Source organism: Vicugna pacos, chromosome X (assembly GCF_048564905.1).
Source record: "Vicugna pacos chromosome X, VicPac4, whole genome shotgun sequence".
NCBI lineage: Eukaryota > Metazoa > Chordata > Mammalia > Artiodactyla > Camelidae > Vicugna > Vicugna pacos.
In genome coordinates this window covers 77538611-77557428 of record NC_133023.1, presented here as the reverse complement: position 1 = coordinate 77557428, position 18818 = coordinate 77538611, and the positions used below count along the sequence as shown (strand labels likewise).

General features: G+C 37.4%; 1 long non-coding RNA gene across 2 annotated transcripts; it reads left to right on the top strand.

The window, feature by feature from the left end:
- The first annotated feature begins 7579 nt into the window (after positions 1-7579).
- On the top strand, positions 7580-17243 carry LOC140691753 (uncharacterized). 2 transcript variants are annotated; one of them, XR_012067426.1, is made up of 3 exons: positions 7580-7649; positions 8350-8445; positions 16881-17243. It is a non-coding gene; the product is annotated as an uncharacterized lncRNA (long non-coding RNA). The 2 variants fall into 2 exon arrangements; XR_012067425.1 differs by lacking the exon at positions 7580-7649 and adding an exon at positions 7873-7979.
- The last annotated feature ends 1575 nt before the right edge of the window (positions 17244-18818 follow it).

The following is an 18818-nucleotide window of genomic DNA, read 5'->3' as shown; positions in this document are numbered from 1 at the left end:
CATTCCTATTCAACATAGTCTTGAAAGTCCTAACCACAGCAATCAGGCAACAGAGAGAAATAAAAGGGATCCAAATTGGAAAAGAAGAGGTAAAAGTATCACTATATGCTGATGACATGTTGTTATATGTAGAAAACCCTAAAAGGTCCACACAAAAACTACTAGAGCTGACTGGAGAATTCAGCAAGGTAGCAGGTTACAAGATTAACGTTCAAAAATCAGTTGCATTTCTTTACACTAATGATGTATCAACAGAAAAAGAAAGTCCCCTTTAAAACAGCACCCAAAGTAATAAAATACCTAGGAATAAATCTAACCAAGGAGTGAAAGAATTATACACAGAAAACTATAAACCATTGAAGGAGAAAATTAAAGAAGACTTTAAAAAATGGAAAGATATCCCATGCTCCTGGATTGGAAGAATCAATATTGTTAAAATGGTCACATTGCCCAAGGCAATCTACAGGTTTAAAGCAATCCCTATCAAATTACCCAGGACGTATTTCACAGAACTAGAACAAATCATAATAAAATTTATATGGAACCACAAAAGACCTAAAATTGCCAAAGCATTACTGAAGAAAAAGAAAGAGGCTGGAGGAATCACTCTCCCTGACTTCAGACAATACTATAGAGCTACAGTCATCAAGACAGCATGCTATTGGTACAAAAACACACATATAGACCAATGGAACAGAACAGAGAGCCCGGACATGAACCCACAAACTTCTGGTCAACTCATCTTTGACAAAGGAGGCAAGAATATACAATGGAATAAAGACAGTCTCTTCAGCAAATGGTGTTGGGAAAACTGGACAGCACCATGTAAAGCAATGAAGCTAGAACACTCCCTTACACCATACACAAAAATAAACTCTAAATGGATCAAAGACTTAAACATAAGACAAGATACAATAAACCTCCTAGAGGAAAACATAGGCAAAACATTATCTGACATACATCTCAAAAATGTTCTCCTAGAACAGTCTACCCAAGCAATAGAAATAAAAGCAAGAATAAACAAATGGGACCTAATGAAACTTACAAGCTTCTGCACAGCAAAGGAAACCATAGGTAAAACAAAAAGACAACCTACAGAATGGGAAAAAGTTTTTGCAAGTGAAACCGACAAAGGTTTGATCTCCAGAATATATAAGCAGCCCATATGACTTAATAAGAAAAAAATAAACAACCCAATCCAAAAATGGGCAGAAGACCTAAACAAGCAATTCTCCATGGAAGAAATACAAATGATCAATAGGCACATGAAAAAATGATCAATATCACTAACTATCAGAGAAATGCAAATCAAAACTACAATGAGGTATCACCTCACACCAGTCAGAATGGCCATCATTCAAAAATCCACAAATGACAAATGCTGGAGAAGCTGTGGAGAAACGGGAATCCTCCTTCACTGCTGGTGGGAATGCAGTTTGGTGCAACCACCGTGGAAAACAGTATGGTGATTCCTCAAAAGACTAGGAATAGACTTACCATATTACCCAGGAATCCCGCTCCTGGGCATATATTCAGAAGGAATCCTACTTCAAAATGACACCTGCACCCCAATGTTCATAGCAGCACTATTTACAATAGTCAAGACATGGAAACAGCCTAAATGTCCATCGACAGATGACGGATAAAGAAGCGGTGGTATATTTATACAATGGAATACTACTCAACCATAAAAACCGACAACATAATGCCATTTGCAGCAACATGGATGCTCCTGGAGAATGTCATTCTAAGTGAAGTAAGCCAGAAAGAGAAAGAAAAATACCATATGAGATTGCTAGTATTGGACTCTAAAAAAAAAAAACAAAGCATAAATACAAAACAGAAATAGACTCACAGACATAGAATACAAACTTGTGGTTGCCAAGATGGCGGTAGGTGGGAAGAGACAGACTGGGATATCAAAATTGTAGAAATAGATAAATAAAATTATACTGTATAGCACAGGGAAATATACACAAGATCTTATGGTAGCTCACAGAGAAAAAAATGTGACAATGAATATATATATGTTCATGTATAACTGAAAAATTGTGCTCTATACTGGATTTGACACAACACTGTAAAATGATTATAAATCAATAAAAATGTTTAAAAAAAACTTAACCAAGGAGGTGAAAGACATATACACTGAAAACTATAAAACATTTATGAAGGAAACTGAAAATGATATTCATAAACAGAAAGATAGCCCATGCTCTTAGATTGGAGTAATTAACATTATTAAAATGTTCATACTACCCAAAGCAATCTCCAGATTCAATACAATCCATATCAAAATACCCATGACATTTTTCACAAAACTAGAACCCACAATTTTATAATTCATGTGGAATCACAAAAGACCCAAAATTGCCAAAGTAATGTTGAGAAAAAAGAACAAAGCTGGAAGTATCACCCTTCCAGACCTCAGATTATACTACAAAGATACAGTAATCAAAACAGCGTAGTACTGGCACGAAAACAGACACAGATCAATGGAACAGATTAGAGAGCCCGAAATAAACCCATGCACCTATGATCAATTAATCTCTAACAAAGAAGGCAAGAATACATAATGGAGAAAAGATAGTCTCTTCAAGAAGTGGTGCTGGGAAAAATGGACAGCTACATGTAAAACAATGAGATTAAAACTTTCCTTCACACCGTATACAAAAATTAACTCAAAATGGTTTGAAGACCTAAATGTAAGACCTGAAACCATAAAACTCCTGGAAGAGAACATAGGCAGAACACTCTTGGACATAAATTGTACCGGTATTCACTTGGATCAGTCTCCTAAGGAGAAGAAATAAAAGCAAAAATAGTCAAATAGAACCTAATTAAACTTAAAAGTTTTTGGACAGCAAAGGAAACCATCAAGGAAATGAAAAGACAACTGATGGATCGGGATAAAGTATTTTCAAATGATGTTACTGACAAATGGTAATATCCAAAATATACAAAGAGCTCATACAGTTCAATAGTGAAAAAATACATCAAGCAAAAATAAGCAGAAGACCTGAATAGACATTTTTCCAAAGAAGATATACAAATGGCCAACAGGCACATGAAAATATGCTCAACATTGTTAATTATTAGAGAAATGCCAATCAAAACAACGAGTTATTTCACACTGGTAAGAATGATTATCATCAAAATGTCTACAAATAACAAATGCTGGAGAGGATATGGAGATAAGGGAACAATTGTACACTGTTGGTGGGAATGTAAATTGGTGTAGCCACTATGGAAAACAGTATGGAGGTTCCTCAAAAGAGCTACCATATTACTCAGCAATTCCACTTCTGGATGTATATCCAGAAAAATAATGAAAATATTTACAACTGATTCAAAAAGATACATGCATCCCAAGGTTCATAGCAGCCCAGCACTATTTATAATAGCAAAGATATGGAGGCAACCCAAGCACCCATCAAAAGACAAATGGGTCAAGAAAATGTGGCATATATACACAATAGGATATTACTCTTTTCATAAAAAAGTGTGAAATTCTGCTACTTGCTGCAGCGTGGATGGACTTAGACAATATTACTGCTTACTGAAATAAATCAGATAAAGATAACTACTGTATGATATCATTTATATGTGGAATGTAAAAATAATACAAATGAGTGTGTATGCAAAACAGAAACAGACTCTCAGATATAGAAAACAAATTTGTAGTTACCAAAGGGGAGAGGGAAGGTGGGAAGGACAAATTAGAGGTATGGGATTAAGAGATACAAACTACTATGTATAAAATAGGTAAGCAACAGGATATACTGCATAGCACAGGGGATTATAGCCATTATCTTGTAATCACTTATAATAGAGTATAACCTTCAAAAATACTGAATCACTATGCTATACACCTGAAACTAATATAATATTGTAAATCAACTATACTTCAATAAAAACGCTATGAAAAATTATTTAATAATTTGTTCATAATTCTTACATATTGAAATAATGCACTGCATTTCAAAGACCTTCCCCAAAACACCTAAAAGTAAGTAACCATTAATGTATATTGTTTCCATGTTGAAATTAAATATTTTTAACTTTTAAATGAAATAATTATTTAAAAGTAAATTCACTTTTTTGAGGAACTTTTTTGGGTTTTCCTTGTTTTGATGTGGTTTATACTATGTTCTATTGGACAACACAGCACTAGACCATGCAGGCAGAGGCTATTTCTGTTTTATTTATGCATTAATCGTGCCTTCTCATGTTCTGTATTTTCTGATGTTTTGACATCTGGGGCCTTGCTGTCACTGGAGAGACTGCCCCTCCCAAGGCTAGCTAATTCCTAGAGATAGCAGACTATTGCCTGTGAGCCTGTGAGCATGCTTTCCTTATGCAAAACAACCAGTACAGAGCTCTACCCCCACAAGAATCACCTTGTTTATGGGCTCTCACAGGGCTGTTACACTCTGGGCCATTATCCCTTTAGCCTAGTTACCCCATGTATAAATATCAAACAACTAGAGAAAAATTCTACCTCTCAGTGCCCAGGGAAAATACCCAAATTAGCTCATCTTGAACTTGTTTAACCTACCTTGCCATGCCTTCCCTTAGAAACCACAGTAAAGGGGACAATCTCTAGACCACTAAGCAAAGGGATGAATAAAAATTTTATTGGTGTGGTGTTAACAATGTGAATAACATGATTAGAAATTCCTTTTGAAGTCTGGTGGTTTCCAATTCTTTGTTCTCAGAAGACTGAAAGAATGACCTAAATGACTTGTCAGATAGGGAATCACTGAATATTATTTTGGAGGATAACAAGACATTCAAATAATTTACTGCTGTTTCTATGGGGAAAAAAATCCTCTACTACTTTGTTTGGGTCACAAACGCAGACTAGAGAAGTTCAGAGATTCATTTTGTTTCCTGCAGGAGACCAAATGCCTTAGAACTCCATTATTTATTTATTTATTTATTTAGTTAGTTAGTTAGTTAGTTAGTTAGCTAGTTAATCTATTTATCTACCTGTATGTCTTCCAGTTTTATGGAGATATAATTGACACACAGCACTGTATAAGTTGAAGGTGTACAGCATAATGATTTGACCTAATACATCATGAAATGGTCACCACAAAAAAAATTTAGTGAACTTCCATCACCTCATATAGATTCAACATTAAGAAATAGAAAAGAAGTATTTTTTGTGTGTGTTGAAAACTCGCAAGATTTACCTTCTTAACAGCTTTCATATATCACACACATGTGGTATGAAACACATACAGTGGTCTTAAGCATTTTTATCATGTTGTATATTACATCTCGAGTACTTATGTATAACTGGAAGTTTGTATCTTCTGATTAACTTTGTCTAATTCCCCCTCCTCTCATCTCCCATCTCTTGTAACCACAAATCTGATTTCCTTTTCTATGAGCTTGTTTGTTTCCTACTTTGTTTTGAAGTGCAATGGATCCACAACACTATATTAGTTCCTGGTACTTAACATAGTGATTCTGTATTTCTATACCTTTCACAATGATCATCATAAGTCTAATTGTCACCTAGTTACACGAGACACACCGACCTGTACAAATACTGTCTTCTCTTACCATTCTTCACTCCAAACCTTATGACATCATTCCATAGGCCTAGAACCACAGATTCTTGTCTTTTCTAAATTCCTCAACTTTAACCACAGTGGAAACTTTGGTCTGCTGCATTTTCCTCAGCTCATTTATGTAGCCAGACCACACTGCAGGGACCTAGTGAAATAACACCAACATAGATAGAGCATTGCTTGCCTAAGCCAGCAAACCAGAATGATCAGATCAAACTTACCCTGGACATACTGACAAAGCTGCAGTTTCCCAAACAAATCAGAAAAAGAAGTGTTTGTGGAAGTGCAATTAAAATAACCCTGCAGTATATATTCTTCTACTCCTTTCTGTGTGCTTTCTGGGGAACACAGACAGCATATATACTGTAAAACCTGATCAATTCAGATTCCACTCATTTGTAACTGTTGTAAATCAGACAAGGGGACAAGTAAAATGATTAAACATTAGGATAGTTTCCTTTTCAGTGTTTATTTATAAGAAGGAAATGTTTTCATCTAACATCAAGCAATTTATACAACACTCTCATATACACATTTCACATATTAGAGATAGGTTTATATTTATACATAAACCTCAAATGGAGTTCATTAAATGGACTTCTCTTTGACTGGCTCTAATTACTCATAGTATTTGAAATTATTTACCTGGCATTTCAAAAAGACTTCTCACGATTTCAGCTTTTTAGTACCTGAGGCTTGTTTGCCACATTTTTTGAATCAGGGAGGCTGAACCCCATATTTCTTTCCATTGAGGAGTCAGGCAAGTGACCAGAACACAGAGCCTGGAGCCAGATGACCTGTGGGCAACTCTTGGTTTGCCACCTACATTATCTGTGACCTCTTAGCCAACTGATTGATTTAATACCGCTATACTTCAATCTTCTCACTGTAAAGTTCTGTAACAATACCTAACCTATACAGTTACCTCTCTAGGTGAGTTATCCTTTTAAAGTGCGTGGCAAGTAGTAATCACTACACACTTGTTCTTCCCAAATTAACAACTAAAACTCATTAGATTTGCTTTAATTTCCTTTAGACCTACATGAAGTCAACAGTGCTGGCCTGTACCCACTAGTTAGGCTCTTACAGTAGTTTCTACAGTATGCCCAGGATTGTGGGTTTTGGGGGGACTTATTTAATCATTATGTATTAATTTGTTATGTATTTAATTTCATGTGTTATCTAGAGAAAAATGAAATAACATTAACACATTAAAGAGGGATGGGAGTAGATAAAGCCCAATCTGTGTGCTATAGAAGGCCACCTGGAGCCACTAATGTCATGTGGAGTGTGGAGGGGACCAGGAATGTGGGCAAACTCAGATCACTAGTTCTCCTGAAGATAAAGTTCTCCTGAAACAAGCAGATCAAAGAGAACCCTCATATCTTTGGCCCCTACTCTCTGGAAGCTGACCCAGTCCTCCCAGGCACTGGAGCATTGTGGGTTCCAAAGGCTGCAGGCCTTGTGGGTGCTGCGGGCCATGTGGGTGCTGCCATCAAGTGGACAATGGTTATGTGGCAGGCCCAGACCTACTTGTCCTGTCAGTACCATGGACTCCTCAAGCCAAAGGTTATGTGGCCCTGTTGCTGCTATGATCATGAGGTAGATCCAGCTCTTCAAGTCACTAGAGTACTGTGGGCTCCTAAACCCTTCCTGTCACGTGGATCCTTCTCTTATGTGACCCCTAGTAGCTACCAGCATGTGGAAGCTTCAGCCCTTGATGTCACATTGGTGATCTACTACTTAGGTCATGGATGCTATGGTCTGGTACCCCTCTCTCCAGGGTACATGACCAGTTCAGCCGTCTCTGTCATGTGAAGGTTGTGGGCAACGAAACTGTAGATCCACATAGAGGCAAAAACGTGGCTCCCACCACACGTGGCAGACAAAGCCCTAGCAATCACGTCAGCACAGCAGCTTCTCTATCGCTATTGGTCAAGTGGCTCCTACGGCCACGTGCCAGGATGTGGTCACGTGAGACTCGGGTCTCTCAGACACGTGAAGATCGAGGTCTCCTAAACTCAGTGGTTCCCGAGGTGATGGGACCGCCTATGGCCGTGCACTAGGGTGCGTCCCTTGAGTGTGGACGTGTAAGGAGAGTCTACTGAGCTATAGCCCGGCTTGGCTTTCAGCGGAGTCAGACGTATAGGTGCAGAAGACCGTTAGACCTGTGGGGGCGCTCTAGCTCAGGGGGAACTCTGACGAGACTCGGGCTCGGGTACTAACCTTTCCACCCACTATTCTATCCCTCCGTGGTGGGCGGTACTCGGGTAGGAGGGGCTCCCGCCGGTACTAGAAGTTCACTCAGAGAACTGGGCTTCTGGGGGCGCCCAAGCGACCTCAGATCAAGGCCTGGCGGAAGAGCAGAGGGCCCGGAGAGGAGACTGGACGGAGGAGGTAGGGAGTGGCTTCGGAGCGTGGCTTAACTCGTACATCTGGCAAAGAAAGCCTGTGGGTGTGTGTGACCTGAACTTGGAGCCACGGAAGCTGGTGTCGCAGAGTCGGCAGAGAGTGAAGTGGAGGAGGACGATGTCCTGCCTCTGGGGGTGGGGTGGCGGCGGAGGGGCGGCAGTGGTTCGTGGATTTTATGTCATCTCTCAGCAGCAGGGCCCTGGTTCATCATTAAAGTAGTATTGAATGAGTAAAGTTGAGCAAATAGCGAAATCGTGCTTACACTTTTTGACACGCAGTTCAAGAATATTGTCACTTGTGATAGTTTATATTACACGTAGCTTAAATAATCCCCTTTATTTTTCTCTCATTTCAGCACTTCCAAGCTTGTTCTCCAAACTACTAGGGCCAAAAACAGCAACGACAAAAATGTACTCCACGTTAGCGAAGTCTGGGACACACAGGACTGAAGGTAAATTAATTTCCATACTGTAGGATTTTTTTTTTAGATAATATGGTAATATGCAATATGAATCTCAAAGGAAGGGATAGTTTCCCCAACTTACGTGGGAATGAAATATTTTCTCACAGAGCATTGGAGGAAATAGTGTTCCTCAGAAAATATTCTGGGAAACTGTCCAAACTAAATCGTCCACCACTTTAAAACTTTGTACCTTTGTTTACAAAGAACCAGGTAATATATGTTTATAATAATTATATTCTATTCTTCTTCTCATTAAGAAATTAATTATTGCTCTTTAATTCATTTTATCTTATCTCATCCTGTAGTCTCTCCTGCTTAAATCTTTTCACTTTTTTTTATTCTTCAGAGATAACTCCAATTTCTAAGCATGTTTCTGATAGCGTGGTAGCAAAAATAAGTGCATAAGTGCAAAACATTAGAAAGTCTTATCTATATGACAAATATACTGTCCTCTCCGGAAAGCAAGATGCAACTTTCCTGTCAGGATCAGCAGACACAATACCCCTTTTTTGGGATGGTGGTGGGAAGGAAGAAGAAAAACTGCCTTTATTTGCAGACATGATCACCTATGTAGAAAATTCGATGGATTTTACAAAAGAACTACCAAGCTAATTAAGGGCTTCAGCAAGTTTGCTGGTTACACTGCATTTTAGAGAGACATACTGTAAGAACGCATAAAAATTAAAAATGAGATTTCATTCTCCCAGTTGAAAATGAGGGATGAGATGCCCCGCACCTTTTTAATATTTTTTATTGATTTATAATGATTTTACAATGTTGTGTCAAATTTCAGTGTAGAGCACAATTTTTCAGTTACACATACATGAACATGTATATAATTCATTGTCACATTCTTTTTCTCTCTGAGCTACCACAAGATCTTGTATATATTTCCCTGTGCTATACAGTATAATCTTGTTTATCTATTCTACATTTTGAAATCCCAGTCTATTCCTTCCCACCCCCCCCGCCCCCTTGGCAACCACAAGTTTGCATTCTAAGTCTGTGAGTCTGTTTCTGTTTTGTATTCATGCTTTGTTTGTTTGTTTGTTTTTTAGATTCCACATATGAGCGATCTCATATGGTATTTTTCTTTCTCTTTCTGGCTTACTTCACTTAGAATGACATTCTCCAGGAGCATCCATGTTGCTGCAAATGGCATTATATTGTCGGTTTTTATGGCTGAATAGTAGTCCATTGTATAAATATACCAATTCTTCTTTATCCAGTTATCTGTTGATGGACATTTAGGCTGTTTCCATGTCTTGACTATTGTAAATAGTGCTGCTATGAACATTGGGGTGCAGGTGTCATTTTGAAGTAGGATTCCTTCTGAATATATGCCCAGGAGCGGGATTCCTGGGTAATATGGTAAGTCTATTCCTAGTCTTTTGAGGAATCACCATACTGTTTTCCACGGTGGTTGCACCAAACTGCATTCCCACCAGCAGTGAAGGAGGATTCCCGTTTCTCCACAGCTTCTCCAGCATTTGTCATTTGTGGATTTTTGAATGATGGCCATTCTGACTGGTGTGAGGTGATACCTCATTGTAGTTTTGATTTGCATTTCTCTGATAGTTAGTGATATTGATCATTTTTTCATGTGCCTATTGATCATTTGTATTTCTTCCATGGAGAATTGCTTGTTTAGGTCTTCTGCCCATTTTTGGATTGGGTTGTTTATTTTTTTCTTATTAAGTCATATGGGCTGCTTATATATTCTGGAGATCAAGCCTTTGTCGGTTTCATTTGCAAAAACTTTTTCCCATTCTGTTGGTTGTCTTTTTGTTTTACCTATGGTTTCCTTTGCTGTGCAGAAGCTTGTAAGTTTCATTAGGTCCCATTTGTTTATTCTTGCTTTTATTTCTATTGCTTGGGTAGACTGTTCTAGGAGAACATTTTTGAGATGTATGTCAGATAATGTTTTGCCTATGTTTTCCTCTAGGAGGTTTATTGTATCTTGTCTTATGTTTAAGTCTTTGATCCATTTAGAGTTTATTTTTGTGTATGGTGTAAGGGAGTGTTCTAGCTTCATTGCTTTACATGGTGCTGTCCAGTTTTCCCAACACCATTTGCTGAAGAGACTGTCTTTATTCCATTGTATATTCTTGCCTCCTTTGTCAAAGATGAGTTGACCAGAAGTTTGTGGGTTCATGTCTGGGCTCTCTGTTCTGTTCCATTGGTCTATATGTGTGTTTTTGTACCAATAGCATGTTGTTTTGATGACTATAGCTCTATAGTATTGTTTGAAGTCTGGGAGAGTGATTCCTCCAGCCTCTTTCTTTTTCTTCAGTAATGCTTTGGCAATTTTAGGTCTTTTGTGGTTCCATATAAATTTTATTATGATTTGTTCTAGTTCTGTGAAATACGTCCTGGGTAATTTGATAGGGATTAAATCAAATCTGTAAATTGCCTTGGCAGTGTGACCATTTTCCCCCACTTTTTCTTAAAGCAGTTACTTTAGAAAACTTGTAAGTTATTTATGTCTCTTTGAAGGTATGAGTATATTTTTAAGGCTAAAAAAAGCTTCTGCTCAGGTTTACGACCTAGGAATACCTCTTATTTTAAACAGATGTTCCACACTCTTCCAAAGTAGTTTTGTTATTATTAGTTAATAATCAAAGCTGCTGTGTTTTAAATTCCTGTTTATGTCAAGCACTGTGATAACCTCGTTATGTAAGTTAACTCATTTAAATCTCAGGAAAATCCTGGGAGTGTGTTATTTTAATTTACAGATGAGATACAAGAGTCAGGAGAGACTGGGTTGTGCTGTGGTCATAGACAATCCCCAAACCTCAGTGTGGCATATGCCTCATTCCCACTCCATGTCTATGGCAGGTGCATGCCCATTACAGAATTGTGGTTGTAGGAGATTTGATCTATTCTTATTGGAATAATTTAGAGACCCAAATCGACAGAGCAGTCACCATCTCAAAAGCTATCAATCACTGTGCTGTGAGGGAAAGAGAGCCCTGGGGTTAAGGGGTGGTCTCAAACCAAAAACCATATGTTTTGAACCAGAAATAACACATATCCCTCAAACCCGTTAGCCAGAATGAGTCACATATATGGCCCCGCCCAAACAAAGAGGATAAAGCAAGAAGTACAGTACTGCCAGGTGCCTGGAACAGGGAAGAAATGGAAACAACTTGGCAAACAACACCCCTGACTACTGCGCGATGCAGGTAGAGCTCAGAGAGATGGAGTACTTGCGTAAAATCATGTGAGCAATAAGTGAGAGAGCCCAGATTTGAGTCTAGACAGGGATGTTTTCAAAGTGGATGTTCTTTCCTACACTTTGCTATATTGTATGCTATTCTCTCTCTTAAGTGAAATACATAAATACAGTTGACCCATGAACAGCACGGGTATTAGGGGCGCTGACCCCTGCACAGTTGAAAATCTGCACAGAACTTTTGACCCCCCCAAAATGTAACTACTAATAGTCTACTGTTGACTGGAAGCCTTATTGACAGCACAAGTAGTCGATCAACACATATTTTGTGTTATATGTGTTATATAGTGTATTCTTGCTATAAAGTAAGCCAAGAAAAGATAACGTTATTGAGAAGTTATAAGGAAGAGAAAATATATTCACAGTACTGTACTGTACTTCTCAATACTGAAAGTTTGTTTCATCTGTTTACAAGATGAATCATCTGTCTGTCAGTAACTACATCAATACTGTCTTATATGATACAAAACACTGTAGATGTTATACATATTACTAATACTAGACATCAAAAGTAAAAAGATGATGTGAGAAAGAAATTCATATTTATTTACAGGTATTTGAGAAGGAAGAAGCTGCAATATGATTGTTTTACAGTAGCCTGTGGTGATCAATACCATTGCTTCATGGTAGCCTAGTCTATATACTAATGGATGAATCACTTTAAAACTTTTATGGCATACAGTATTACAGTCATCTTCATAATATAGCATTGGGAGCATTGTTATATTAAAAACACTTACCTGTGGTGATAATAGACAGCTATACAGTTTCTACAATTACAAGAGAGAGAGAGAGAGGCATACTGTACAGTCATGGAATTATTGGAAAGAAAAGTTATAAAACAATAAGGAAACTAAACATTATTAATTTGATATTAAATGTCACTCACCTTCTGCCTATGTCAGGTAAGGATAGGCTATCTACTTCAATACAAGTCTTATACATGATTCTCTACACGTATTTTTTTGTGTATTTGTTGGGGAAAAAATCCACGCATAAGCGGACCCATGCAGTTCAAACCTGTGTTGTTCAAGAGTCAAGTGTATTTAGAGTAGACTCTATTACTTCACTGCTCCAGTTCCCTCTTCCTTAATCGTCTGATGTGCCAATGGTGGAATTAAATAGAGCAGTAGCACTGACTGAAAATACCAGCACTGCTGAGCCACAGGTCTCTTCCAAACAGATGAGTGTATTGGATATTTGAGTATCTGTTATATTCAAGGATAAAAATCAGAAAATAAAACCTGATGGTAGATGAAAAGATTGCTCATTGGTCATTTACTTAATAAAATGCAATCTCTTGTCTTTCCACTATCTTCAAGGAAAAAATAGTAAGGATAAGAGTATAAATTGATGAAATTGATAACAGATGACAAGAGTTCAACCAAAAACTCCTACATGCCAGCACTTTAAAGAGATAAGATAATAGAGAAATCTCTGGCAACAGGGGTCAAGAAAATTGGAGACAGGTACAGATGAGTCACTTTTGGAATGAAAAAAGCTGTCATGCTTGCAGTTTCAGCAAAGCTTAAAAAGATACAGTAATCTTATTAAAAAGATATGCTGGTAAATTTAAAATTTAGATTCAACAGATAAATCCCAGAGAAAACCACGACTTTCCATACTAATGGAATAGAAAATCGTATATATTGTTAAAAGTATTCTTGACAAATAATATATGAGAAAGCAAAATTATTAGCCAATCTCAGTTAGTTACATTAATGCAAAAGGTATAAATAAATTAATAGCAACCTAAGTCCTGCCATGGCTAAAACAGGAAATACAATATGACAGAGCTGTGTTTAATCCCAGGCATGCAATGTTGGTTTAACATGAGAAGATCTGTAATGTAATTGAGCCCCTTAGTGAAATAAAGGAAGGAGGAAAGGACAATTATCACAAAATATCCAGTATTTTTTTAACATTTTTTATTGAGTTATAGTCATTTTACAATGTTGTGTCAAATTCCAGTGTAGAGCACAATTTTTCAGTTATACATGAATGTACATATATTCATTGTCACATTTTTTTCTCTGTGAGCTACCATAAGATCTTGTATATATTTCCCTGTGCTATACAGTATAATCTTGTTTATCTAGTCTGCATATGCCTGTCAGTATCTACAAATTTTGAACTCCCAGTCTGTCCCTTCCCACCCCCAACCCCCGGCAACCACAAGTTTGTATTCTATGTCTATGAGTCTGTTTCTTTTTTGTATTTATGTTTTTTTTTTTTTTAGATTCCGCATATGAGCAATCTCATATGATATTTTTCTTTCTCCTTCTGGCTTACTTCACTTAGAATGACGTTCTCTAGGAACATCCATGTTGCTGCAAATGGCATTATGTTGTCGATTTTATGGCTGAATAGTATTCCATTGTATAAATATACCACCTCTTCTTTATCCAGTCATCTGTTGATGGACATTTAGGCTGTTTCCATGTTTTGGCTACTGTAAATAGTGCTGCTATAAACATTGGGGTGCAGGTGTCTTTTTGAAGTACGGTTCCTTCTGAATATATGCCCAGGAGTGATAAAAAAGGCCTACAAAAAATAAACAACCAGTTAGCATTAAACAATGACAATAACAATAGTTCTCAGCAGTTAATAAATAGAAAGGCGTTTCTTTAAACTGACAGTGAATATTAAAAAAAGAATGAACTACATCAAACATCATACTTAATAGTGAAACATCAAGTGCATTCCCTTTAAAGTCAAAAAAGAGACAAAAATGACTTATATGACCACTTCTTTTCAGCTTTGTAGCCTCTCCTGGGCAATCCAGTAAGCCAAAATATATCCATGCAGCTATACATGCATGAATTAATAAATGTGTACAAGTGAAAATAAAGCTGTCAATATATGTTTATCATCATATAAATTCCAGAGAGGCTACAGAAAATTAAAATTAGTGATAGAGATCAATAAGTCTGTTGAGTGTAAGTTTAATATACACAAACTAATTGTAACAAATGGAAAATATAATTTTCAGTCTGAATATACCATTTAAAATGGCAAAAATTATAACATTCGGTGAAATCAATTGTGAATCAGATCGCTTGGCAACTGTTCCAACATATGGAAACACTCATATGCTTTTCTTTTCTATAGAGACTAAAAGACTAAAACCAAGAAAGTAGACTTATATGAGTGTGTGTGTATGTTTGTGTGCATGTGTGTATCAAACACACATACCATCCTGAGACTTGGAGATGTAACTGAATGACATGGGAGCCTCATTTGGCTCAATGATATGGTGAACTATGTATGATGGGAGGGGCCTCTGGTTTTTATGAGCAGTCACAGAAGAGTGCCTGGAATTCAGTCTCTGTTGTACATATTGGTTAGCATGTAGACAGCAATAGTATTTCAGCTATAACAGTCCCATAGCATGAGTGGGCTTCCCCTGCCTTGCACCGTCCAAGCCCACTTTTTTGACGTTCACTGAGTTTTTGTAAGTGATATAATATGTTTTATTAAAGATAAAATAGCTGGAATGAATACCTGGCAGAGGCAAGTGGGGACTGTGATTAATACAGTACTTGACAGCAAAATTGGCTGCAAGCCAGAGGCCCTGAAGGAAGTGGGGATCTGGGAAAAGTTATCTGGCCAAGGTGGATCTGAAGATAGCAAGGATCCAGCTGATATGAGGGCATGAAGTTTTGGTGTTCCATGGCACGCAACGGTGAAACAGTTGCAAGAGTCACCACCTGCGGTCATTTGAGTGGAAATGCCTTTGAAGTCAATGTAAGTCGGTGGACCAAGCAGCTGCTGTAGGGACTCAGAGGACACTCCCTTCCCCACAGCTTTGAGAAACATATTAGTGAGGAGGGCATCTTCATCTTGAAGTGTTCTGAGGTGGCTACTTGTGTGGGCCACAGATGAGATGGGAGATCCTGTCATTGACATGGTCACCCTCATTTCAGTGGGGATGATGGGAGATAGAACAGTTCTATCAGATCAAAACATTTCCTCATGCCACCTTGTAGTCACAACCTCTATCCACACGTAGTCCTTGGCAACCATTGGTCAGTTTTCTATCCCTATAATTTTACCTTTACCAAAATGTCTTATAAATGGAATCATATTATGGCCGTTTTAAATCTGTCAACCTGGATAGAGTAGACTACATTTTCTAGGATTCAATTACCTGTATGTAAGTGGTTAGAGTTAGTCACAAGAGAGATTATCACGGGAGATTTTGAGGGTGGAAATGAAGACACTGCCTCTTTGTAGTTCAAAGACATTGCTTATTGGTTGACTCACGTCAGTGTGGTGTGAGACATTGGCCAAGCCTGTGACTGTTCTAAATTTCCCCTAGGTCCTCTGATTTTTCGACTCCTGTGTCTGGCATGTGTATTTAGATATATGATTAAGGGCCCCAGATTCTCCATAACACCCATGCCCTTAACTGTAGAGACCCTGAGGACATACATAGTCTGTCCTCAAGGGCTCCAGCTTGTGCTTATGCATTATTGCTTGTTCTTGTTCTCCCCCAGGCTATATCTAGCTTGTCTTTCTGACCGTTTGCACTTTGATCTTTAAGCTTCAGAATCAGATTTGAAGGGACAGCCTTACAGAAACTACTTACTCAGCTCCCACAGTTGTGTGAGGTCAAATATCTGTAATGATTAGTTGATTGTGAGGAACACTAGTCCCAAAGAGACATACAGTTACTTCAAGTCAGCACCCATACCCTCCTCCAGCTCCATGCCCAACTTCTCCCAGGAGTAGCTAGAAAAAGTGCAGGCGTTCTCCACTCAGTCTAAGATAAAATGTATTTGGTGTTAGAAGAGAGTGATGGGAATATCAGGGGAGTAAATAATGGGAACTCATAGATTTTTTTAAAGTCTCTATAAATATATCCTAATTAAATGATTATGTATATAAGCAATTTTTCAACTAAAAAGATGTTCCACTATGCATACGACTATATTCATTCTCTTTTTTAAATCACTCAGTACCCAGAACATCTTTCTCAGTACAAATTAAACTACCTTTGTGCTTGGAACATGTATACAGTAATATTCTGAATTCCATGGACTCTGTTCCATTATCCATATCCAGGGCATATGTCACAGCAAATTTGAAGGCATTTTTTGTCACATAGATTGGGAGCTGGTACTGTGCAGTCAGTGTGTCTCCACTTTGGTCCTAATGAATGCTGTCTATCCTTCATCCACTCCAGATGCCTTCGTGACAACCAGTGGGACTACATCAGAGCCACTAAGATTCTTGTTCTTCCCAAGGTGAGATCTGGAACTTGAGTCCAAGAAAGTGGAGGTTAGATGATTTGGGGATGAAACTCAGGACTTTTGGCACTGATGATCCCCTCAACTTCCTCTCTTCACTTCTTACAAGCTATAATCAAGGTCTCAGAAGAGGTTTTCATGAAATGATCCACGGTCCTGTAAACAACAACTACAAAATAGCACCAGACTTGTAATCATCATCCTAATCTTTCTTTCTCTTTTGTCTGGCCTGTGACTGAAGTGAGAGAGAGAGCTAAAGCTTTCCTTGGAAGACTGACTCATCCACCCAAAAGGCCGGTTATTCTGTCTATTTATCCTACCCAGAATCCCTATTTCTTTTCAAAATAAAGAGTGATGTTGTTTGTTCTGTAAGTGATGTTATATGTTGTATGTTGTATATTGTGGATTACTTTTTCAAATCCTGAGACAACAGGGCCAGGACCAAAAGGCTCTACCTCACCACTCAAACCCGGGCAGTCCCTTGCACTCACATTTCTTCAGTATAGACCTAGACAGTTGTAAATAAAACCGGATAAACAAGAACACATGTTGTTCTTGTGAGAAGCCTTGGAGACAGTGTCACTAAGCCAGATGCCATACCTGGAGGCTGGCAGAAGTAAGGATGTTACCTGGCTAACAGGGCTTTTGCAAGGGATGCCCACTGGCTTAATAGAGTCAGTGGAAGTGAGTAAGGCAGTTCCCACACTGTTAATTCACATACTTTGTATTATTTGAATTATTTCTCAAAGAACATATAATACATATTTTTAAGATTTACAAAAATAGGAATTGTATACTGGCCTTATTACATTTCTCACATATATTTCATCAGTCCTCCATCCTAAATACCTACCCACTACATCACTCAACGAATAAAATGTTGTACTCCTTATCCATGTACACTAGAAATTTTGACACAAAATCATATGAATAAAAAAGTCAAGATAATTATGTGGGTAAAAATAAACATCAGTATTTGTTGTATTTTTGGTTTGTAATGCCTCTGTTTTTCCCTATATGATTTAAAAGATAAGTGCATAAAATAATTGTAAATATATATTAATGGGCTCAAAATGTATATAGATGTTATTTATGACAATAGCAACATAAAGGGAAAGGATAAAATTATATATAAGCAAAATTGATCCAAACAATTGAAATTAAGTTGGTATTAATTCAAACTAGATTGTTATGCATTAAAGATACTAACTGTAATCTCCACAGTAACCTCTATGAAAAAAATATAAATTACTTACAAAAGAAAGCAATGGCAGAATTGAAGAACAAAAAAGATATGATATGTAGAGAAAATTGTGTAATGACAGAGAGGTCTTTTCATATCAGTAATTAGTAAATGTGAGTGGTCTACACTTTCCAATTGAAGTACAAGCATTAAAAGAATGAATAAAATAACATAATCAAACTATATGCTGTCTAAAAGAGACTCATTGTAGATCCAAAAACACAAATAGTGTGAAAGTAAATTGATAGAAAAGATATTCCATGAAAATAGTTATCAAGGAAGAGCTGGGTGGCTATATTAATGTTAGACAAAATCAACAGTAAGTAAAAATAAAAATTACAAGAGATAAAGAAAGATAATATATTGATAAAAGGGTCAATTCATCAAGACGATAAGAATTATAAGCATACACACACCTAACAAAAGACCACCAAAATATAAAAAGGAAAAACTGATAATTGAGGAGAGAAATAATTCTCCAATAATAGTTGGAGAATTTAATACTCCACTTCCACTAATGGATGGCACAACTATACAGAAGATCAATAAGGAAAACAGAGGACTTGAACAACTCTATAAGATCCAGTAGGCCAAACATATATACAGAACACTCTACCCAACAACACAAGAA